The sequence below is a fragment of the Coregonus lavaretus genome (genome assembly GCF_964263955.1).
Source record: "Coregonus lavaretus genome assembly, chromosome: 9".
NCBI lineage: Eukaryota > Metazoa > Chordata > Actinopteri > Salmoniformes > Salmonidae > Coregonus > Coregonus lavaretus.
Window position 1 is genome coordinate 34,247,661 of NC_139996.1, and position 9,104 is coordinate 34,256,764.

Below are 9,104 nucleotides of genomic sequence, written 5' to 3' on the forward strand. Positions count from 1 at the left end.
GCTACAGACCCCCTTCAGCCCCCAGCTGTGCCCTGGACACCACATGTGAATTGATTGCCCCTCCATCTATCCTCAGAGTTCATATTGCTTGGTGACCTAAACTTAACACCCCGGCCATCCTACAATCTAAACTAGATGCCCTCAATCTCACACAAATTATCAAGGAACCTACCAGGTACAACCCTAAATCCGTTAACATGGGCTCCCTCATAGATATCATCCTGACTAACTTACACTCTAAATACACCTCTGCTGTCTTCAACCAGGATCTCAGTGATCACTGTCTCATTGCCTGCATCCGTACTGGGTCCGCAGTCAAACCACCACCCCTCATCACTGTCAAATGCTCCCTAAAACACTTCAGCGAGCAGGCCTTTCTAATTGACCTGGCCCGGGTATCCTGGATGGTTATTGACCTCATTCCGTCAGTAGAGGATGCCTGGTTGTTCTTTAAAAGTGCTTTCCTCTCCATCTTAAATAAGCAGGCCCTTTCAAAAAATTCAGAACTAAGAACAGATATAGCCCCTGGTTCACCCCAGACTTGACTGCCCTTGACCAGCACAACAACATCCTGTGGCGTACTGCATTAGCATCTAACAGCCCCTGCGATATGCAACTTTTCAGGGAAGTCAGGAACCAATATACACAATCAGTTAGGAAAGCAAAGGCTAGCTATTTCAAACAGAAATGTGCATCCTGTAGCGCTAACTCCAAAAAGTTTTGGGACACTAAAGTCCATGGAGAATAAGAGCACCTCCTCCCAGCTGCCCACTGCACTGAGGCTAGGAAACACTGTCACTACCGATAAATCGACGATAACTGAAAATTTCAACAAGCATTTTGCTATGGCTGGCCATGATTTCCACCTGGCTACCCCTACCCCGGCCACCAGCTCTGCACCCTCCGCTGCAACTTGCCCATGCCCCCCCCCCCCCCCCCCCCCCCCGCTTCTCTTTCACCCAAATTCAGATAGCTGATGTTCTGAAAGAGCTGCAAAATCTGGACCCATACAAATCAGCTGGGCTAGACAATCTGGACCCTTTCTTTCTAAAATTAGCCGCCGAAATTGTCGTAACCCCTATTACCAGCCTGTTCAACCTCTCTTTCGTATCGTCTGAGATCCCCAGAGATTGGAAAGCTGCCGCGGTCATCCCCCTCTTCAAAGGGGGTGACACTCTAGATCCAAACTGTTACAGACCTATATCCATCCTGCCCTGCCTTTCGAAAGTATTTGAAAGTCAAATTTGCAAACAGATAACCGACCATTTCGAATCCCATCGTACCTTCTCCGCTATGCAATCTGGTTTCCGAGCTGGTCATGGGTGCACCTCAGCCACGCTCAAGGTCCTAAACGATATTATAACCGCGATCGATAAAAGACAGTACTGTGCAGCCGTCTTTATCGACCTGGCCAAGGCATTCGACTCCGTCAATCACCACATTCTTATTGGCAGACTAAATAGCCCTGGTTTCTCAAATGACTGCCTCGCCTGGTTCACTAAACTACTTCTCAGAGTTCAATGTGTCAAATCGGAGGGCCTGTTGTCTGGACCTCTGGCAGTCTCTATGGGGGTGCCACAGGGTTCAATTCTCGGGCCGACCCTATTCTCTGTGTATATCAATGATGTCGCTTTTGCTGCTGGTGACTCTCAGATCCACCTCTACGCAGACGACACCATTTTGTATACATCTGGCCCTTCATTGGACACTGTGTTAACAAACCTCCAAATGAGCTTCAATGCCATACATCACTCCTTCTGTAGCCTCCAACTGCTCTTAAACGCTAGTAAAACTAAATGCATGCTCTTCAATCGAACGCTGCTTGCACCCGTCTGCCCGACTAGAATCACTACTCTCGGCGGGTCTGACATAGAATATGTGGACAACTACAAATACCTAGGTGTCTGGTTAGACCGTAAACTCTCCTTCCAGGCTCACCTTAAGCATCTCCAATCCAAAGTTAAATCTAGAATCGGCTTCCTATTTCGCAAAAAAGCCTCCTTCACTCATGCTGCCAAACATGCCCTCGTAAAACGGACTATTCTACCGATCCTTGACTTCGGTGATGTCATTTACAAAATAGCCTCCAACACTCTACTCAGCAAATTGGATGTAGTGTATCACAGTGCCATCCGTTTTGTCACCAAAGCCCCATATACTACCCACCATTGTGACCTGTACGCTCTCGTTGGCTGGCCGTCACTACATATTCGTCGCCAAACCCACTGGCTCCAGGTCATCTATAAATCACTGCTAGGCAAATCCCCGCCTTATCTTAGCTCATTAGTCACCATAGCAACACCCACCCGTAGTATGCGCTCCAGCAGGTATATCTCACTGGTCATCCCCAAAGCCAACACCTCCTTTGGCTGCCATTCCTTCCAGTTCTCTGCTGCCAATGACTGGAACGAACTGCAAAAATCTCTGAAGCTGGAGACTCTTATCTCCCTCACTAACTTTAAGCATCAGTTGTCAGAGCAGTTTACCGATCACTGCATCTGTACACAGCCCATCTGTAATTAGCTCACCCAACTACCTCATCCCCATATTGTTATTTATTTTGCTCATTTGCATCCCAGTATCTCTATTTGCACATCATCTTCTGCACATCTATCATTCCAGTGTTAATACTACATTGTAATTATTTTGCACTATGGCCTATTTATTGCCTTACCTCCATAACTTACTACATTTGCGCACACTGTATATAGATTTTCTATTGTGTTATTGACTTTACGTTTTGTTTATCCCATATGTAACTGTGTTGTTGTTTTTAAATCGCACTGCTTTGCTTTATCTTGGCCAGGTCGCAGTTGTAAATAAGAACTTGTTCTCAACTGGCTTACCTGGTTAAATAAAGGTTAAATAAAAAATATGGTACGTTTCAGGGAAGGGAAATAAGGCCTCATCTATGACGTCATCACGAGAGGAAACAACCCTGTGCTGTCAATCACGACTGGAACCACTTTACTCTGCACCACACACAGCAACACACATACCATACCACACATACCACATGTGGTCCTCTGTAGCTCAGCTGGTAGAGCACGGCGCTTGTAATGCCAAGGTAGTGGGTTCGATCCCCGGGACCACCCATACACAAAAATTTATGCACGCATGACTAAGTCGCTTTGGATAAAAGCGTCTGCTAAATGGCATATTATTATTATTATTATATACCAGTTATTGAAATCCCATGTCGGCTCCCCCTCTTATGGACGTCATGTTCACGCTATACTATACAGTCACCGTACACTAAATCGAATTGCTGCTTTGATTGAATGAGGACTGGGAAGGAAACAAGCACTTTCCCCTAAACAAAATAAGCAGCATATATGACTGAATATAGCTGTTCCTGTTAGGGCCATTACTGGAGGGAGATAATGCATGAGGGAAGTGGTGTGGGGAGTGGGAAGACAAAACAGCAGCAGGGTCAGAGAATGAGTGGTCTGTGTTCCCCAGTGGAGTGGGCTGGCAGGGTGCCAAAGTCCCTGGGGGCCTCTGGTAATTATGGTCCTACAGAGCTAACCCTTCATTCACTAGGCCAGAACACTGACGACCCAGAGCCTCCACCCAGTACAGGGCTTCAGCTGGGGCGGCATGGGACTGGGAAATGCACAGGACATACCATACTCAACAATGCACCCTGCAGCACACACACACACACACAACCCTAAAGGCATGGATAGACCAGTAGGATTGCTAGCCGAGAGTACTTAGCACTTCTGAACAGAGTGTAGGCTGTAATTTGCAAACCAGTGGCGGTTGGTGTCATTTAAGATGAGGGAGGATGATAATTTGTTTAATGAGCATGGCCTTATTTCTATTACAGCATATTGGATGACTGTCAATCATATTCCATTCACCCAGTTCAATGTAATATCAATAGGTTTAGGCTACTACATGATACTCAAATTTTCCCTATACCCATCATGAGGTTCCTACAACCTAGCCTATGAATCAAAGTTTACAACGTAGGTGCACACAGGTTGAGAGAAAGGTTTGAGGTGACAGTGACATATTCAATACTGCCTTGCACACTCTTGCCCGCATCTAGCTGATTTAGGGTGTAGTCATTAGTCCAACAGTTGCAAACGAGTTTCTATTGGACAAAATCAGGTATGTTTATCCCCATTTAAGAAATATTTTAACAGAATCGGTGGAATGAATACACCCATGATCACACGCAAACAGTTCACTTTCATAGCCACATACAAACAGCTTGTTGTATTCCTTCTCGCATCTACGCGCTCTCCTCCTCTCACCTTTTCCCTTCGCTTGTGGACTTCAATGCACAACACATCAGCTGTCTGTGACCAGGTGAAAAAACCTTTCCAAGCCAAACCTTCATATCATAACCGCTACACACAGCCTACATCGTTGTCACCATATTAGCTAAAGTAACGTCATTGTCAACATAGCTAATAGAACTAAAGCGTTAGTGAACCCGCTACAATCATGCAGTACAGTGTACAGTCAGTAAGCAGTTTAGCAGTTACACCGGCAGGCCCTGGTGGCATTAAATTAGTAAAACCAAAAGCTTACCTTGACTTGGAAGAGTTCCAGTGTTGGATATTTATGGCCAGCTAGCTAAAATAGCATCCCTCTGTTTGAGCTGGCTAAACTAGCTATTTGCTAGCTAAGTAAGTGAAAAAAAATATGTAAAAAATAGCTAGCTCTCTCTCCCTCTTGCTCCTCCATTTTTGAAGAAATTAATTTGTTCAAAACTGTTCAACTATTGTCTTTTTCTCTTTTTGAGTCAACTACTCACCACCTTTTATGCAGTGCTAGCTAGCTGTAGCTTATGCTTTCAGTACTAGATTCATTCTCTGATCCTTTGATTGGTTGGACATGTCAGTTCATGCTGCAAGAGCTCTGATAGGTTGGAGGACGTCCTCCGGAAGTTGTCATAATTACTGTGTAAGTCTATGGAAGGGGATGAGAACCATGAGCCTCCTAGGTTTTGTATTGAAGTCATTGTACCCAGAGGTGGATGGAAGCTAGCTGTCCTCTGGCTAGACCATGGTGCTACGCTACAGAGTGCTGTTGAGGCTACAGTAGACCTTCATTGCAAAACAGTGTTTTATTTAATTGTTTGGTGACGTGAATATACAGTACCAGTCAAAAGTTTGGACACACCTACTCATACCAGGGTTTATCTTTATTTTTTACTATTTTCTACATTGTAGAATAATAGTGAAGACATCAAAACTATGAAATAACACATATGGAATCATGTAGTAACCAAAAAAGTGTTAAACAAATCAAAATATATTTTATATTTGAGATTCTTCAAATAGCCACCCTTTGCCTTGATGACAGCTTTGCACACTCTTGGCATATTTTGATTTGTTTAACACTTGTTGGGTTACTACATGATTCCATATGTGTTATTTCATAGTTTTGATGTCTTCACTATTATTCTACAATGTAGAAAATAGTACAAATACAGAAAAACCCTTGAATGAGTAGGTGTGTCCAAACTTTTGACTGGTAGTGTATTTTGTATAGTTTTATCTAAAAAGGATAACTTTCTAAATGTTTCACTTTTTATTTTTATGAAATTCACTGAGGAGGATGGTCAGAGGAGCCTCCACTGTTGCAAACCGATTCTACATGTAGAAATGGCGGGTGGTCCCTATAACACACAGCGCCGACAACAAGCGAACAATTATCTCCAATCCAAAGTTAAATCTAGAATCGGTTTCCTATTTCGCAACAAAGCCTCCTTCACTCATGCTGCCAAACATGCCCTCGTAAAACTGACTATCCTACCGATCCTTGACTTCGGCGATGTCATTTACAAAATAGCCTCCAACACTCTACTCAGCAAATTGGATGTAGTCTATCACAGTGCCATCCGTTTTGTCTCCAAAGCCCCATATACTACCCACCACTGTGACCTGTACGCTCTTGTTGGCTGGTCCTCACTACATATTCGTCGCCAAACCCACTGGCTCCAGGCCATCTATAAATCACTGCTAGGCAAATCCCCGCCTTATCTTAGCTCATTGGTCACCATAGCAACACCCACCCGTAGTATGCGCTCCAGCAGGTATATCTCACTGGTCATCCCCAAAGCCAACACCTCCTTTGGCCGCCATTCCCTCCAGTTCTCTGCTGCCAATGACTGGAACAAATTGCAAAAATCTCTGAAGCTGGAGACTCTTATCTCCCTCACTAACTTTAAGCATCAGTTGTCAGAGCACCTTACCGATCACTGCACCTGTACACAGCCCATCTGAAATTAGCCCGCCCAACTACCTCATCCCTATTTTGTTATTTATTTTGCTCATTTGTACCCCAGTATCTCTATTTGCACATCATCTCTTGCACATCTATCATTCCAGTGTTAATACTAATTGTAATTATTTTGCACTATAGCCTATTTATTGCCTTACCTCCATAACTTGCTACATTTGCACACACTGTATATATATTTATTTCTGTTGTATTTTTGACTTTGTTTTGTTTTACCCCATATGTAACTCTGTGTTGTTGTTTTTATCGCACTGCTTTGCTTTATCTTGGCCAGGTCGCAGTTGTATATGAGAACTTGTTCTCAACTGGTTTACCTGGTGAAATAAAAAAAACAAATAAAATAAAATTATGAAATGGAAGGTCTAGTGAGAGTTGTTCTTCAGCCGTTGTGATCAGGGGTTTTTTCTGGATCAAAATGGGCCTTAGGTGGTGGGCGTAGCCATTGGTGCAGATGCCGACATAAGATTTTAGAAGCCCTCTTGGCTACAGAGAATTTTAAAAGGTAATTTCTTACAATTCTACACATTTTGCCATGGGTGGAGAGAAAACATTTGCAGTATTAAAGCCAATTTCCTGCAATTCTACACATTATGCTATGGGTTATGCCATGTTCTTATGCTGAGTGACAAACAAAATCAATGGGGCCCCACACCATGACAAAAATGCATAATTTTTTCACATTTTAGATTCAACCCGACTGACAAATCAAATCAAATCAAATCAAATTGTATTTGTCACATGCGCTGAATACAACAGGTGTAGACCTTACAGTGAAATGCTTACTTACAAGCCCTTAACCAACATATTTTATTTTGGTGATTGTTAGTTCTCAAAGATTATCTTATATATAAAAAAACATGATCTTTTATACATACTTTATATTTGGTTTTAGTCAAAGTTTACACTGAATTTACCATTTCCCCCCAGTTTTTACTGTTTAGCCTGGGGCAGCCAGAAAAAACACCAAAACCGTGTTCAAATACTCATACTAACAGCACTAACCAGTACTATTTGTGACGTAAATTGAGTATGTAGTACGCTTATTGGTCATACTATGGATATAGTTCGTATGCCAAAAGTTCCTGGATGTCGTACTAAATGTCCGTGCTTTTAGGGCCCATAATGCAATTCTTCAGAAAATGGGTGTGGTTTCACAACGTTTTCAGATTTGCGGAAAATATGCAGCGGAAGTCCGACGAGAGCGGATACAAATCATTGCTTTAACTAATTATGACCAGTGGTGGAAAAAGTACCAAATTATCATACTTGAGTAAAAGTAAAGATACCTTTATAGAAAATGACTCAAGTCAAAGCCACCCAGTAAAATACTACTTGAGTAAAAGTCTTAAGTATATTTAAAACCAAATACTTTAAGTAACAAAAGTAAATGTAATTGCTAAAATATAATTAAGTATCGAAAGTAAAGTATAAAATATTTCATATTCCTTATATTAAGCCAACCAGATGGCACAATGTGTTTTTTTAATTTATGGACAGCCAGGCACACACTCAAACACTGGCATAATTTACAAATGAAGCATTTGTGTTCAGTAAATCCGCCAGATCAGAGGCATAGAGATGTCCAGGGATGTTCTCTTGATAAGTGTGTGAATTGGCCCACTTTCCAATTGCTAGGCATTGAAAATGTAACGAGTACTTTTGTGTCAGGGAAAATGTATGGTGTAAAAAGTACATTATTTTCTTTAGGAATGTAGTGAAGTAAAAAGTTGTCAAAAATAGAAATAGTAAAGTAAAAGTACAGAACCGCAAAAAACTACTTGTTAGTACTTTAAAGTAGTTTTACTTAAGTACTTTACACCACTGATTATGACAAATGTTGAGCAATGTAATAAAGTTATGACTTTTCAAATAAGTTATGTTCTCTGACAATGGTAGCTACGCTATCCTTACGAACCGCATAGCATTACAGTATGTACTGGTATGTTAGCTAGTTACCGTCCTAACGTTAGTCGGACAGTATATTAGCAATATGCTAACTAACTACCCAACGTTTATTGATTTGATTATTCACGTAATTCTTAGCTAAGTGCTATAGTCGTTGTGCGTTATCAATGGACATAGTTAATTTTGGCTATCTACTCCGATTTCAGAGCACTCTCGTCTGAATGTGCCAGATCGCAGAATAACTGATGGATTTACGAATGCTCAACACCGGTTGAATATGGTCGGTGTCAGTAAACGTCGGCAAAAACGAGCGTAATTAAATTGTTGCCAGCAGGACAGTTAATCACCTACGCTCTAGATAACATGAAAACAGCCTAACCAGCTCTGCTAGGGCGAGTAAAATGGCCAGTGTGAGGCGTTCCCTCATTTGTGTCTGGAAGTAGCTAACAAGCTAGACAACGTTAGCCAGTTAGCTTGGGTGCCGTTGTGAAGTCAGAACGCTCGGATCAACCCTACTCCTCCGTCAGAGCGTCCAGTGTACGCTCCGAGAGCGAAACGCTTTGAATTTACGAATGGACAATCTGACAACGCTCAGGATTTGCGTACTCTGGCACTCCAGATTGAATTTACGAACACACCCGAAATCGTAAAATGTCTAGCTAGTCTAACAAACAAGCGAGCAAGAGGTTGCATAGCAACAGCATCAACTTCCGGTAGACAGGCGAAGCGCTAGTACGCTCAACTGAAAAGATACCGTTCGTTTACAGGATCTTAAAATGAACTAATAGTACATACCTATTAAAGATTGGAGGATAATTGTGTGGTTGGAGTAAATCCCTGCCAAGAAATTATGCTGTTGCCTATAGCAGGGGTTAAACTTTTTCAGCTCGAGATCTAAATGAGAAATGTACCATCCTCCCGTGACTCTAATTTAGAGG